We start from the raw sequence: 16085 nt of genomic DNA, 5'->3' as shown, positions 1-16085 counted from the left end.
ATTCCTGAACTTCCAAATTTCCCTCTGATTGTTTCTTTTTAGCCTAAAGAACTTAAATTATATTTCTCTCAGAGCAGGTCTGCTACTGACAAATTCCTCTAGTTTTATGCTTTTCAAAATGTTCTTTTTCTAACCCTTCATGTCTGAAGGATATAGAATTATTGGTCACCACTTATTTTTTTTTTCAACCAGTTAAAGATATCATACTTCACAGTTTCTAATAGGAAACTGCAATCCTTCTAACATTTGCTCTCTATATAAATTGAATCATTTTTTTTCTGACTCCCTTTATTTTTGATTTTCAGCAGTTTGTTTATGATGTATCTAAGTGTAACTTTATTCTGTTTGGAATTTTTCAATATTTGAATGCACTTTTTTTTTTCTCCCCAAATTTGGGAAGTTTTGAGTCATTATTTCCCAATTTTTTTCTGCATTAATTTCCTTTTTCCCTCTGGCTGGGATTCTGACATGTAAATATTAGATCTTTTGATATTATTATTCCATAAGTGTATTCTGATGTTCTATTTTTCTTCTTTTTTGTCTTTTCATTTTTACTCCTCTCTTTTCATGAGATGGGATACTTTATATTCACCTGCCTTGAAGTTAATCATTGCTTTCCTCCATCATCTCCATTCTATTAGATAGTCTTTTATTTATTTATTTTGGATATAGTATTTTTGGACATAATATTTTAGATATAGTATTTTCAGTTCAAAAACTTCCATCATGTTCCTTTTCTATAGTTTCTATTTCTCTGCAGAGAACTTAGATCTTTTCATTTATTTCAGGATGTTTACATTTATCTCACACTTCTTGATTATAATAATTACTTTAAAGTCCTTGCCATCATAAAATTGACATTTGTTGGTTATATATTCCTTAGAGAATTGTCAAGGGCTGAACTGGGAAGAATGAGCTGCCAGGTATGTAGGTGATCAATTAAAATAATAAGCAAAATGAAGGTTAAGCCAAGCCTTTAAAAACTAACTATGAAGGTATAAACAAGAGGTCAAACTAGAAAAAGCAATGTTTCTCCAGTGGCACATTTCCCCTGACAGAATATCACTGGTAAGGGGCAGGTAGACCAGCTAAAACCCTCCAAGATTCTATCCCTGCTGAGATATTCCCAAACAAAAGCTCATGCCCTTTTCTGGGCCTGAGGGAAGGGAGAGGAGAAGCATAGGAGTGGAAAAGTACTAAGTCAGAGATAAAGATATCTTCAAAGCTATTTTCCTCCTCCAGATAAGGACAATTGGGAAAGGTCTTGGTTCAGGAATTCCTTACCTACAATGGACTCATGAACAGGCCTTAAAATGGAAGCACCCAGGTTCAGAATGCAGCCATGTGCCAGACCATGGACTGTTAGCTCCTAAGTCTTTGATTGAAACTCCTTTCAGAGATTCCAGTGTACACCCTGGTGTAGGGAGGGCAGTTTTCCCCAGTAAGCCTCTTGTAATGCCTTTGTAATTGAATACAGTTGGGCTTGAAAAATCACCCATAGGATTTGGCCTGGATTCAGACTCTTAAATTTTCCTGTTTGTTTAGGAGGTTGTTTTTGATTTGGGGGTTTTGGGGTTTTTTTTTTTTTTGTCTATTTGTTTTTAATGTTGAATGATTTTATTTTCACCTGGAGCATATTGAATACTATGACCTTAGTCTCTGATACATTTGATTTTCTAGAGACCATTGATACTTTATTTTGCTTCTTCTCTGCAGGCTTCCCAGATATTAAAATATTTCTTTCATCACAGAAAGTTCTAGTAGACAGGGATGATCTAGAGGTTGTTTGCTTTACTGATTGACTGAAATTTTGATTCAACAGTGACAGAATGGTGATGAACCTAAAGTTCCAGACATTACTTTATATAATACAGAGGAAAAAAAAATCACAAGATATAAGGAAATGTAGCTGTTGGGAGTATGTTTAATATATACAATCTTTTTCAAGCACTAACTTAAGTTTTCTTGAAAAGATCTACAAAATTATCTTTATCAGGTACTGATAATATACTTGTAAAAATGAGTTCCAGCCCAGATGGAGTCACTGGTGAACTCCACCAGACATTTAAGGAAAAAATACAAATTTTGTAAAATCTCTTTTAGAAGATAAGAGACTTCCCAACTCATTCTACGAGGTTGGCATTATCCCAACACACACACAAACACACACACACACACACACACACATCAGACAAAAACATTACAAGGAATGAAAACTACAAACCAGTATCTCATGAATATAGATGCAAAAATTCTCAACAAAATGTTTTCAAAACCAATGCAGAAAAGTATAAAAAGAATGTACACCACAACCAAGTAGAATTTATCTCAAGTATGCAGATTCAACATTTGAAAATCAATAAATTAATCACATCAGCAGACTAAAGAAGAAAATCAAATGATCATAACAATAGGTACAGAAAAATCATGTGACAAAATTCAATACCTATTCATGATAAAAACTCTCAGTAAACCAGGAATAGAAGAGAACTTCCTCTTTTCGTTAATATTTCAAATAAAACCATAGCGAATATCTACTTAAGGGGGAGAAACTAGAAGCTTTCCTGCTAAGATCAGAAACAAGGCAAGGATGTCTCATTACTCCTCTTCAACATCATACAGGAAGTATTAACTAATGCAAGAAAATAAGACAAGGATAAAAAAACAAACACACTGAGGAGTTCCTGTTGTGTTTCAGTGAGTTATGAACCCGACTAGTATCCAGGGGGATAAGGGTACAATCCCTGGCCTCACTCAGTGGGTTAAGGCTCTGGCATTGCCCTGAGCTATGGTATAGGTCCCAGACATGGCTGGGATCCCATTTTGCCAGCCTACTCCCAGTGATGGTGGAGTAGGCTGGCAACTGCAGCTCGATTCGACCCCTAGCCTGGGAATTTCCATATGCCACAGGTATGGCCCTAAAAAGCAAAATAAATGAATAAACACATTGGGAATGAATAAATAAAACTTTTTGTTCACAGATGATAGGATTATATGTGTAGAGACTCTGAAAAAAATCAACAGAAAAGTTCCTGTAAATCAAAAGCAATTCTAACAATTCTGGAGGATGCAAGGTCATTTTCTTATACATCAGCAACAAACAGGTGGATCTGAAACTAAATACTCAACACCATTTACATCAGCACTCCCAAAATAGAAATACTTAGATATGATTTTAACTAAGTATTTAGAAGATATGTATGAGAAAAACCATTAAACTCTGAGGAACAAAATCAAAGAAGCATAAAATAAATAAAGAGATAGTCCATGTTCATGAATAGGAAAACTGTGAACATGTAAGTTTTCCCAAAGTTGACCTATTAGTTCAATGATTCTTAAGCAAAATTCCAGCAAGTTATTTTGATAATATTGACAAATTGATTCAAAAGTTTATATGGAGCAGCAAAGTCAAACACTGACACTATCCAACTTCAAGGATTACTATATAAAGTTATAGTAATCAAAACAGCATAGTATTGGCAAAAAAAAATAGTTCAATGGAAAAAAAATAGAAAATCCAGTAATATACTCACATAAACACGGTCAACTGATCTTTGGCAAAGGAGGAAAGGCAATGCCATGGAGCAAAGATTATTTATTCCACGCATGTTGTTGGATCAACTAGACCACTACATGCCAAAAAAAAAAAAAAAAGAATTTAGAAGCATCTTATATATAGCACAGAAATTAGCTCAAATGGATCATAAATGTAAATGTAAGATGCAAATTTATAAACTCCTAAAAGATAACATAGAAAACTTAGGTGACCTTGAGTATGGCATTTACTTTCTAGATACAATACCAGAGGCACTATCCATGAAAGAAATAATTGATAATCTGTTCTTCATTAATATTCAAAAACTTCTCTGCAAAACATTCTGTCAAGAGCATAGGAAGACAAACAACAGACTAGGATAAAATATTTTCAAGCACATATTTGATAAAAGAAAGTTATTCAAAGGACTACCCTCCAATAAACTCTTAAAATTCAATAATAAAAAACATAACCCAATTCAAAATGGGCAAACACCTGAACATAAACCTCACCAAAAAGACTCTACAAATGACAAGCATGTAAAGTTATGCTCAATATTATGTATTATTAGGTAACTGCAAATTAAAAATAATGATATACCTCTATACACCTATTAGAATGGTCAAAATCCAAAACACTGACAACAAATTCTGAAGAGAATGTGGAACAACAGGAACTCTCATTCATTGTTGAAGGAAATGCAAATGGTACAACCTCTTTGGAAAACAGTTTGGTGATGTCTTACAAAACTATGCATACTCTTAACTATGACCCAGCAATTACAGTCCTTGATATTTACCTTAAAAAGTTGAAAATTTATGTCTACACAAAAACCTTCCCAATGAGGTTTATAACAGCTTTATTCATAATTGCCAAAATTTGGAAGCAGTCAAGATTCTTCCAGTAGATAATGGATAAATAAACTGCGGTCCAGTAGATAAATGGATAAATAAAACTGTGGTCCATCCAGACAATGAAATGTTACTCAGTGTTAAAAAGAAATGAGCTATAAAACCACAAAAACACATCTAGGAAACATAAGTGCATCTTACTAATTGAAAAAGCCAATAGAACAAGGATGCATACTATATGATTCCAACTATATGACATTTTGGAAGTGGCAAATGGTCAGTGGCTGTCAGTGATTGGGGAGGGGTGGGGATAACTAGAGCACAGAGGCTTTTTAGTGCAGTGAAACTATTCTGTAAAATACTGCAATGGTGGATACATCATTACAATTTGTCAAAACCCACAGAATGTACCACAGCAAGAGTAAATCATGATATAAACTATGAACTTTGGGTGAACGATGGGTCACTGTAGGTTCATCACGTGTAACAAACGTACCACTGTGATTCCAGATGTCAGTAGTGGGGAAGATTATGCATGTGTAGGAATGGAGGATATATGGGAACTCTATCTACTTTTCAATCAATTTTGCTATAAATTAAAACTACTCTAAAAAACTAAAAGGACTTCCAGATATTTGAAAATGTTTGTTTGTAGATGTTCCCTATAGCCAGGAGATATTTTTGTGACATATGTCAAAATGTCCTTAGGATACTCAGATGGTAAACGCCAAAATGGATACTTAGAAACACAAGCAAAGTGGATGCCAGTAAACATACTTTGGAAAACTTTAATGGAGAAAAATCTTAGTACAAGAAAGGATCCTGCAATAACATCATTACATTATGTTGTGAATATTCTCTATAGCCTTTATCAGGGTTCTGTAAATAATTCCCAGGCTACAATTGCACTAAGAAAACTGAAATACCCAGTTGTTGCCAGAATTATCAGAAGCTAAGACTAACTCTTTAGATCTTGAAAGACTGCTGTTCATTGTGATGGCTTACACAGGGCAGTTGTTAGGAGTTTTGATACATGTCTGATTCTAAATAATGTTCATTAGACCCTGTAATAACCCTAGGCTTATTTCCAAAATTCCTAAGTTGGGTAGTAGAGTTGGAAAGGATATTTTTAGGTAAAATTATTCCATTTGTCTTCTAATTCTAAATTTAAGGAACATTATTATAGGATAAGTCAAAGGCAACCATAGAATAAAAAAAAAAAGTACTTGTAAATAAACTATTTAAAGAATACAATAGTATTCATATTGTACCCCACAGATGCCTCTTTCTAATATGTTGAAATCTCCTGAAAAATGTCCAGAAGGACAGTTAGCACGGGAAATCTTTCCAGTAGGCAGAGATTAAGGAATATCTTTTGTTTTCTCTTTGCCTAGAAGATTAGGCTGGAGAAAAGTATCTATACTTATTTACGAACTGTCATTTTTTTTTCTTTTTTTGCTAGATGATTATGGACTTTGAATAAGCAGTATATAAGGACTGATATCAAGATTCTTTGGAAGAAGTACTTCAATAGTCTGTAGCACAAAAATGCAGGTTACTAGGAATTTAAGGCACTTTAAGTTTAAGGACTTAATCATTAAAGTGCCTATTCACTGAAAAAGATTCTTGGAAATCATGCCAATTGATAGATGATGAATTCAACACTTTTTCTGTCTTGTACCATGATTGTTCAATGGGCATATTTACTAATTCAGCCAATATTAGAATTATTGGGAAGTTTTAATATGCTAGGGAGTATTTTAAGTGCAAGGAATCTAGAAGTAAACAAATCAGACAAAATACTTGACTTAAAATCTAGTGAATGAAGTAAGCAAGTATGTAATATTATGTCAGATAATGCCATGTGCAGAGTAAGTAGATAGGCATTAAAATGCGGGACAGGAACAGTCAGGAAAGGACTCTGAGCAGAGCTCATACATTTGTGGATTTAATGGAGGGATGGAAATTATTATAGGCCTTTACTAACACATCTCTCCTCATATGAAATTCCTCCTTCTGTATGAACAAATTTCCCTCCAGTAGAAATGAGCCATGAGCCCAATGTGGCAATAGACATCATGTGATCAGCTTGTCCCCTACAGTGGCTGATCATACTGGAACCTTTTCTGTCATGTATGGCATAGCAATGTTTCTCAGGGAAATATGAACTTATTCTGAATTTATTTTTGCCTTCCATGTGTGCCTTTTTTTTTTCCTGCAGAATTACTGAAGACTTTTGTGATTATATGGAATGTCTTTGATTATATCATGTAGCCTACTCATACTGCTTCACATTCAGAAACTCTTTCACTTGAGAGCAAATGAAAGAATTATTCAAGAGATTTGCTAGTTTTACTATATATAAGCTACACCCCAAACTACCTAGTCTTAATGAATAACCGATGCCAACACTAAGTAAGAATTCAAACTATGCTCAGGTTAGTGATTCATAAAGGAGATGATGTTTCCCAATGCCAAAATATATATATCTTGTCTCCAATATGCCAAAGTGGGACAGATCATTGGACTATTGCAATTAGTAATGTTTTCAAAATAAACAGGAACTTGTATTGTTAGCTGGAGGATAAGAGGGATGAAAGGAGCAGGAATGTGAACATACAGTGCACCCTTCATTAACAAGCACACTAGCATAACATTAGGTAAATCCTAACTCTATATGCAGGGCTATTTAAGTATTGTCTGTATAGTTTAAGACCACTAATATAACTTTACGTGTAGGTCACCAATAACTTAGATCCCATGAGACAAAGTTTTATGTTTCTCAGGATGAAAACTTTTATTGCATTAAAGCAATAGTTGAAGATAAAGAAAAAGGAATAAATAGTAGAAGAGTGAAATCATTTATATAAATGACATTTATGCCCCAGTGCCAGTTAGAGAAGTGAAATGAGGACTGAGAACTCCATCTCAGATCAGCATCTCTTTCCTGTTGTATCCCATATATATGTATATCATACATATAATATATATAACCTCTTGAATTAATATACACACATATATAAATATATAGATGAATGTATATCACAGGTATAATACACATATACATAGGTATAATATTTATAAATATTATTCTAGTGTATATTTTATCTTGTATAATAGATACAAGTTATGTCTATTTATCTATGCAGTGAATTTTTTTTGGCTTCATTTCTGAGTCTAGGGAACTAAAGAAAGAATGGCCATCACCCAGATGTATTTAGCTTGGAGATAAATGTGGAATTAATGAGCCTTGAGATGTACTTTGTATTGCTTGAGGATAATTGGATTACATTAGTGAGAACATAGCTGGGGAGAGTGAAAAGATGAGAGAAAGGATTATATTGACATTGTGAAGTCAAAGTTTGAATTAGGACATTTTTATTCATTTTAACTTTACAACATATGTCCCCTTTTCTTTGGGGAAGTCTCTATACACATGGGGATAGAGTTTGACTCTACTTATAGAAAAACAAAAGAAGACTGAATATTCACTTCTCTAGTTGCCCTTTCAACTAGATACACACACAAAAAAATTGCTTAGCCTAGAGGCTCTTACCTCTGACTTGTATGTAGGATTTAATGATGTAAAGAAGCAGAACCATGAAAAATGCATTTGGAGTCAAATGCTGCCCTTAGTGGAAAGAGTAATATGTAGTTTTCACAGGAGACAGCAACATGATTGCCATTGCTAGCATCCAATGTCTGTTTCAAATGGTATCCATGATGTAGGATTGTTGGCAGTTGGTTTCTTCACTAGACTGGTGAATCATAATGTGCCAATAGCTGGTCAGCTTTCTTTTCCTCGTTCTGAGTTTCTGAGCCTGTTTCCCATTCCTTCTAGAGATTCAGTGAACTGCCAACATTAATATCAATACATTATGTTCTGCTTAATTCATTCAGAGTCATATTATATTGTTCACAAATAAGAAACAAACAATACTAGCATGTACAGAGTACATATTACCCATATCATGACACTGTGTTTGTTCCATTTAATTTCAGTCAATATTTTAAAATTATTTTTACGGATTTGTCTTTTGTCTATCTGTGAAATCTTCTCTGGTCTTCTAAATTACACATTTTGTTTTTCATGGTATCTTTTTTTTTTAGTGTTATTGAGATGATATTATAATGGTGCTGTTGAGATACTGAATATGAAGTAAACAATAAGGAAGCCTACTTGTGATTATTATTATTTTTAGAAGCCAAGCAAGGTGAAGTCCTCTAGAGTCATTAAACTTTTATACCATTATATCTTTTATACCTTCCTTTGCAGTGTAATGTTTTTCTGTTGTATCAAGTTCTTATTTTTCTGATATTCTAAATGCAATGTATGTGCAAGTACCATTCCCCGCACAAAAGTCCCAGCATTCAAAGGTTATCTTTGGTAAAATGAGGCACAGAATTTTAAAAAGTATTCCATTGACACCAACTCTTTTCATTTTTATTTTTTGAGTTGCAGAAGTCACTTGGTTATAGAAAATAATGTCAAATAAGAAGATGAAGTGGTTAGAAATTGGGAGGAATTCTTAATTATAGCCTCATAAGGTAATGTTTTTGGTAAGTTCTACATCTTGAAAATATGGGAGAAATTGAGGAGATTCTAGAGTCCCTACCTGATTCTTGTTTTATAAAACAAATCAGTGCTATGTTGGAAACTGGTATGTTTTTCTTATCCTAGTGCTATTTTTCTACTAATTGCTCCTGTACTTTAAATTTAGTTATCTGTCATTTTAGTTTTAAATGACGTCGAGAAGGTTTTCATCATTTTTTGTGAATAGTTGGAAAATTAGTAGAACATCTAAAAAAATTCTAGCAAAATGCCCTTTTCAGTTGATTTTTTAAATTATTATAATTTAAAGGTAAAAAAATAACATAAAAAGGGAATATTGTTTAGATGAACTCAGTATCTATTTTTTCCAGATTAAGAACACCCACACTTCAAGAGAAGAATGTCCTTTTGTATTTAAACAAAACTAAGAGTAGATCTCTTACTTCATTATCTAATCTTCAGGGATCTTTTTTATATTTCATTAGCTTTAGATTGTCTTGAGGTCAGTTTCCTAAAACTTCTCAAAGTAATATGAAACCTTTTAGAAAGGGCTTTTTAATAAGTTGCAACTGTCTGTAGTTACAGAATTATTTTTAAATTTGGACAATGAAGAGTAGTCCTATATTGATTGCAAATTATTGGCTCATCAAATGAATTACATCCATTTATAAGGAACTTTTTGTACTATTTTAAAATGTAAAATGCTCATGTTTAGTTTGTAGCTCAAATTCAAATGTATAACTTCTCTTTGTTTTAGGTACCTTAGGAAGAAGATAATCTTAACTTCCATGTACCATTGCATGTTTCTCCTGCCAAAGTTGCTGATACTCTTATTATGCTGACATTTTACTATAAGTAGTACAATGACAAACGCATAGCAAAACCTGGAAAGTACATAAATAAAATTAGAATTCATGTTTTCATTATAGAAAATTCTATAGCTAAAAAAGCTAAAGAGATACAGGTTATTCCAATAATCAGTAATCATGTTTTTGCGTTATTTTCAGAATATAGGATCTCATTCATACAATTTGTTCTGTTGTTATTATCATTCTTAAAACCTTGTTAGAAAAGTATCAGTGACCCTTCTCCAGATATATGGTTCTCAAGTCTGAGAACATTTAATAGAATAATTTTGACGATAATAACTTGTTTAGATAACATCATATAAGTCAGATATTCTCTTTGAACAAATGAAAGATATTGATTACGTACTTAAGATCGGTGTTAAAATTGAACATATAAAATTTTTAGATGTTAAATATAAAATATTCATTATCATACAGCACTTAAACATTTGTTATCAAAATGAATACACTCCATGAAACTGATTAGCTAGACAACTGCAAATGAATTACAGTAAAATGGTATATTTGTCTCTATGATGTTTATTATTAAAGAGAAAAATTTTCCAGAAGGAAGTAGAGTCATGTTGTAAAGTTAGGACAATTTTCCTGAGATGTTTAGCTTTTATTTTGATAGCTTCTATTATTTTCTTACTGATGTTCATTTTATTTTATTTTATTTTTCGAATTTTTTTTTTAGGGCCACACCCATGGCATATGGAAGTTCCTAGGCTACAGGTCAAATTGAGGCTGCAGCTGCCAGCCTACACCACAGTCTCAGCAATGCCAGATCCAAGCTGCATCTGTGACCTACACTGCAGCTCACTGCAATGGGGATCCTTAACCCAGCTACTGGGTCCTTAACCCAGGGATTGAACCTGCATCCTCATGGATGCTAGTCGGGTTTGTGTAGTAGCCACAACAGGAACTCCCCTATGTTCATTTTAATATCTTTTTCAGAGCGACTTGATTTAGAGAAACACTAAGCTGCTGGTAATCAAGAGACACAATAATACAGTGGCTTAAAACAAACAAACAAACAAAAAACCATCTCCCTTAACTGTCCTAAATGATGAGGACTATCAGGGCAGTGGTGCACCTCTGCTCAATCAGTGTGCTCATCTCGTGCTCTGCCATTCTCTAGGGCAGGCTCTGCAAACATTTTCTGTAAAGGCACACAGTGTAAAATATTTTAGGTGTTGCAGGATATACGATTTCTGATGCAGCTACTCAATGCAGCCATTGTAGTGGGAAACTAACCGTAGACTCTATGTCATGAATGGACATGACATGGCTATGTTCCAGTTTTCTAAAAGTAAGCAGAGGGAGAGATTTGGCTTGTAGGCTGCAGTTTGCCAACCTCTGTACTAGGGCACCATTGTTATTGCATGATTGATGCTGGGTCACTTCTATATCTGAGTTTCACTGGCAAGGAGGGGAAAGGAAGTAGGGAATCAGCATACTGTTTTTATAACATCCAAACAAGAAAGTAACAGATATCACTTTGGTGTAAATTCAATTAGCAAAAATTGATTCACCATTTCTATAAGGAAGGCTGGGAAAGATACTTTAGCCCATCAATAGTATGTCCAGCTACATTTTTTTTTTTTAAATGGGAAGAGTAGAGAAACGGTATTGGTGAAAACTAAGCCATCTTTGTCACAATACAGATTTTAGTAGAGGAAAATACAGAAAATGGTTATCATAATATTCTCCTTTCATGATTTAGCCAGACAACAAAGAGTATAGAGAATGAGACGTTACGACCTCTTAAATAGGTAAAATAAGATTGGACTTTTTAAGATTTTATATATCATAAAAGCTGTCCCTCATTATTATTAACTTTGACACACGGAATAAATTAATGGTAAGTTGGAAGGCTTAACTTTTTAGATACTATAGAAATAGTAGTTTTCAACTGTGAACCCATTTCTTTAAGTCTGCATGCCTAACACATTCTTAAACAGAATCTATAATTCACAGTCTGCAGAAATTGATAAATATATCTATACAGTTCTGCAGAGAAGGTATGTCATCTGAAACAGTGGAATGCAAACTGGGTTGATGACACTCTCCAGCTGTCAGTAGCTGGCTCGAGAGTGTCATGCTGCCTACAGATATGTCAATATTTTATCAAATATTTTTCCAAAATGCACATTCTGAATCAATTCAATTTTTTTAAAGACAATCTGAAAAAGAATTCCTCAAAGTTACTACAGTACATGAATTTAGCTGCCTATATCTGCCTAAGTCCATGAATAAGATGAAAATGCCAAAACTATGTAATAATGCAGTAATGAAAATGTGCAATATATTAGTGTTTTATTTGAAGAATTGGGCTTAAAGCGTAAAAACCTTTGGCAACTATTTGTACCAAAACTCTATTTTCTCCAATCACTTTACATTTTTTTCATTAATATAGAATGATAATGGTATTGACTCACTTCGCTCAAAGGGCAACTTGTAAGGACATAGTTTCTTGGCTATATTGTACTGAACATATACTAGGATTCACATACACTTTCATTCCTATTTTTTGTTTCATATCAGACTCCTTCTCTGTTATGCATGAATTAATTCACATATTGTACCTTCTCTCACATTTTTACCTTACTGCCTTACTGTTAATAGTTAAACCTCAATCCCCAAGTTTGTTAAATTATTGTTGAATTTTTGATACCATGGCAATACAATATGAAAACCTACATTTCTCTTGTCTCCTAAATTTTTCCTATATTGATATGATTTCTCAGTACATGATAGGTTTTAAATTAATTTGGCTTATCTGCCTGACTCACTACAATGATGACATTTTCTGGAGCAAAAAACAAATCTAACATAATGGCCTCTTAAATAAAGGGAGTCTTTTTTAAGGCGAGTAAAATCTGGCTCCTATTTGCATTTGACAGGAATGACAATGAATCTTGCATCTGAATTTGTTTAGAATATTCTAACATACCTCCTATATTCCTTTTGAAATGTACATTAAGTTCTGGATTAACATAACACCAGAATGGCAGCCCTAGATTTCATTACTCCTGTACCCAGATCACAGTGTCCTTCAGCACAACAAAACTACAGACAACATTACCATGGAGAAATAGTAAGATTATGCAGTAAACCTGCACCAGTTAAAGGGATGAAGGATTTGAATGTTAAACCAATTTGGAGATGGATGGATAGACAGGTAGATAGATAGATAATATGTTTAAGATCAGGATTATTACACAGGAAGTACATATAATAAGATTTTGGTCCCACCTATTTTCCCTCTCCATTAAGATGAAGATTTTGATGAAATAATGAAAAATGTTATACTGTCCCTATTCTTTTTTTTTGTCTTCTTTTGCTATTTCTTGGGCTGCTCCCGCGGCATATGGAGGTTCCCAGGCTAGGAGTCGAATCGGAGCTGTAGCCACCAGCCTATGCCAGAGCCACAGCAACGTGGGATCTGAGCTGTGTCTCCAACCTACACCACAGCTTATGGCAACGCCAGATCCTTAACCCACTGAGCAAGGGCAGGGATCGAACCCGCAACCTCATGGTTCCTAGTCAGATTCGTTAACCACTGTGCCACGACGGGAACTCCTACTGTCCCTATTCTATCAGAGTCTTTTTGAGTAACCAATAGGGTATCATTTTTTTAAGCTTCTTTCTCACCTCTTTTCTTTCCCTTATCATGTGCCATGCACTTTTTTATCATCCATCCAAGTATTGCAATACTAAGGCTATCAGATTGTTTTAGTTGAAGAGAATAATTTTAGGGCACTGTATCTTGAAAGGTACCATCAATGAGCTTAATGTGTTCTTGTTCTGGGTAGGCTGGAGCTGAGCTCTAATTAAGAAAAAGTGTTTTTCATTTACCTGCCTGTTCCCAAAGAAAAAAAAAATGAAGATTTTTCAGACATACTGGAAGATATATATTTTTTTCCTGTTTAAAGTTAAAGAAAAGAGCAGTAAGGATTGATGAAAACCTTTTATTCCAGTGACCTACATTAATGATCTTCGGCAGAATAAAAGAACAAATGGGAGGATTCCAAAACCATGCAATAGATAAGACCTGGCAGTGCACCATGCCTGATGACAAACAGTAAGCTTCTAAGAATATCAAAAACAGGTCTTATAAATAATACTGACATTCAAAAGTAAGTATTACATTGAAGGCTAAAAAGAAAAGCACACATTAATAATGAAGAAAAGTTATGTGAACACATATATAATCTGTTACATATTACCAAGTGGGACTAATGATATGATCTTTAGTAAACAAAGAAATAATGAATAAACAATAGAATATGTTGAACCAAGAAAGAGACAAGTAAATTAACTGGTAGGAATAGGACCCAGGAAGAAATATTGGAGGGAAAAAAGAGGAAACACAAGTATCTGCATAGAAGCCAGATAAACAGAATTAGTACTATAGAAAGTTCAACGGATACATAAAGAATAAAGTTGAGACACATTTATAAAATATACAATGAAAATACAAAATAACACCAATGACTAGGATGAGGATGGAAGATGTTGGTGATGGATTCTTTGAGATTCTTTATTGCCTCTCACATATTGCTACAGAGGCCCCCAATCAGGTACTGCCAACAGGCACAGACAAATATCTCCATGAAAAATCTGTTCTTAAACAGAGGACTGGGATAACAATGGCCTAAGGACAGAAAGGCTTTTTGCCAATACCCATCCTTCTCCAAACTAATATCAGTGGAAACCACCCCCTAAACACTCCCGTAGGGGGGCTATTGACCCCCTATCTGGTAGAAGCAGGCAGTACACCAACTCCCCCAATTGGCTGGGTCCATGGCCCATGGAGGGAGTATGTAGTTCATCCTCTGTCAGGTGGCGTATAGTGACCCCTCTCTGGTAGGGTAGGCTGTGCTGTCATGGTACTTTCAGAGGGGTTCAATGGAAAGAAAAACCTCCAAAAGATTTTTGACAAATATGTGAAAATTATTCATTAGAAAAAGGATAGTTTTTTTTTTTTTTTTCAAAAATGGTGCTGCAGCAATTGGACGTCTATAGGTCAAGAAAGAAAATAAAAGAAGAAAAAATAATCTTAATCCTCATAACTTATAAAAAATTAACTCAAAATGGATCATGGACTCAAAATGAGAAACTATAGAGCTTTTAGTAACAACCATAGAAGAAAATGTTTGGACATTCCCTGAAGAAGATACACAGATGGAAATAAATGCATAAAAGCATGTCCTATATCTTCAGTCACTAATGAAATACGAATAATACTATATTAGATAACATGATTAGATATTATTACAAAGCTATCGGAATGGCCAAAATAAAAAGTATTGACAATATCAAATGTTCTAAAGGAGTTGGAGAAAATAAGTCAACCATATTTTGGTGACAGGAATAACAAGTGGTATAAATCCTCTGGAAAACAGTGACAGTTTCTTATAAGGCCCAACTTACAACTACTGTGACTCAGGAGTTGCATTTCTGGACACTTATCCTAGAGAATGAAAAATATATTCACTGAAAAAGTGAATATCCATGGAAGCTTTGTTCATAGTACTCCAAAACGGGCAACAACCTAGATGTTCTCCAATGGGTAAATAAACAACTTGTGCCACATTCATACCATGGAATGCTACTCTGCAATTAAAAAGGAACAGACTGTTGACATATGCCACAACTTGGATGCATCTCTGGAAAGTTATGTTTAGTGAAAAAAGTCAACCAGGCTTTAATATAGGCCACACACTTTGTTATTCCAATTATATTGAAATTACAAAAGTTTGAAATGAAAAACAAATTAATTATTGAGAGACATGTGGGGAATAATTTGTTTATAGCTAAAAAAGATAACAGGAGAGATCCTTGTGGTGATGGAAATTTTCTGTTATCTCCATTGCACCCATACCTTTTGTGATACTGTTCCAGAGTTTTGCAACATATCACTATTAGAAGAAATTGGGTAGAGGTTACTCGAACCTTTTTTGCACTATTTCTTACAACTGCATACAAATCAAAAATCATCTTAAATTATCTCAAAAAGTTTGTTTGTTTGTTTGTTTGTTTGTTTGTTTATTTATTTATTTATTTATTTATTTTTACAGCCACACCTGTGGCATATGACACTTTCCAGGCTAGGCTAGGGGTTGAATCAGAGCTACAGTTGAGGTCCATGCCACAGTCATGGCAACAGTGCATCTGAGCAGCATCTGCGACCTACACTACAGTTTGTAGCAATGCCAGATCTTTAACCCACTGAGCGAGGCCAGAGATCTAACCTGACTCCTCACAGACAAGGCCAGCTCCTTAACCCATTA

This window comes from Phacochoerus africanus, chromosome 10, assembly GCF_016906955.1.
Source record: "Phacochoerus africanus isolate WHEZ1 chromosome 10, ROS_Pafr_v1, whole genome shotgun sequence".
NCBI classification, from domain to species: Eukaryota; Metazoa; Chordata; class Mammalia; order Artiodactyla; family Suidae; genus Phacochoerus; species Phacochoerus africanus.
Note: the sequence above shows the minus strand (reverse complement) of the source record.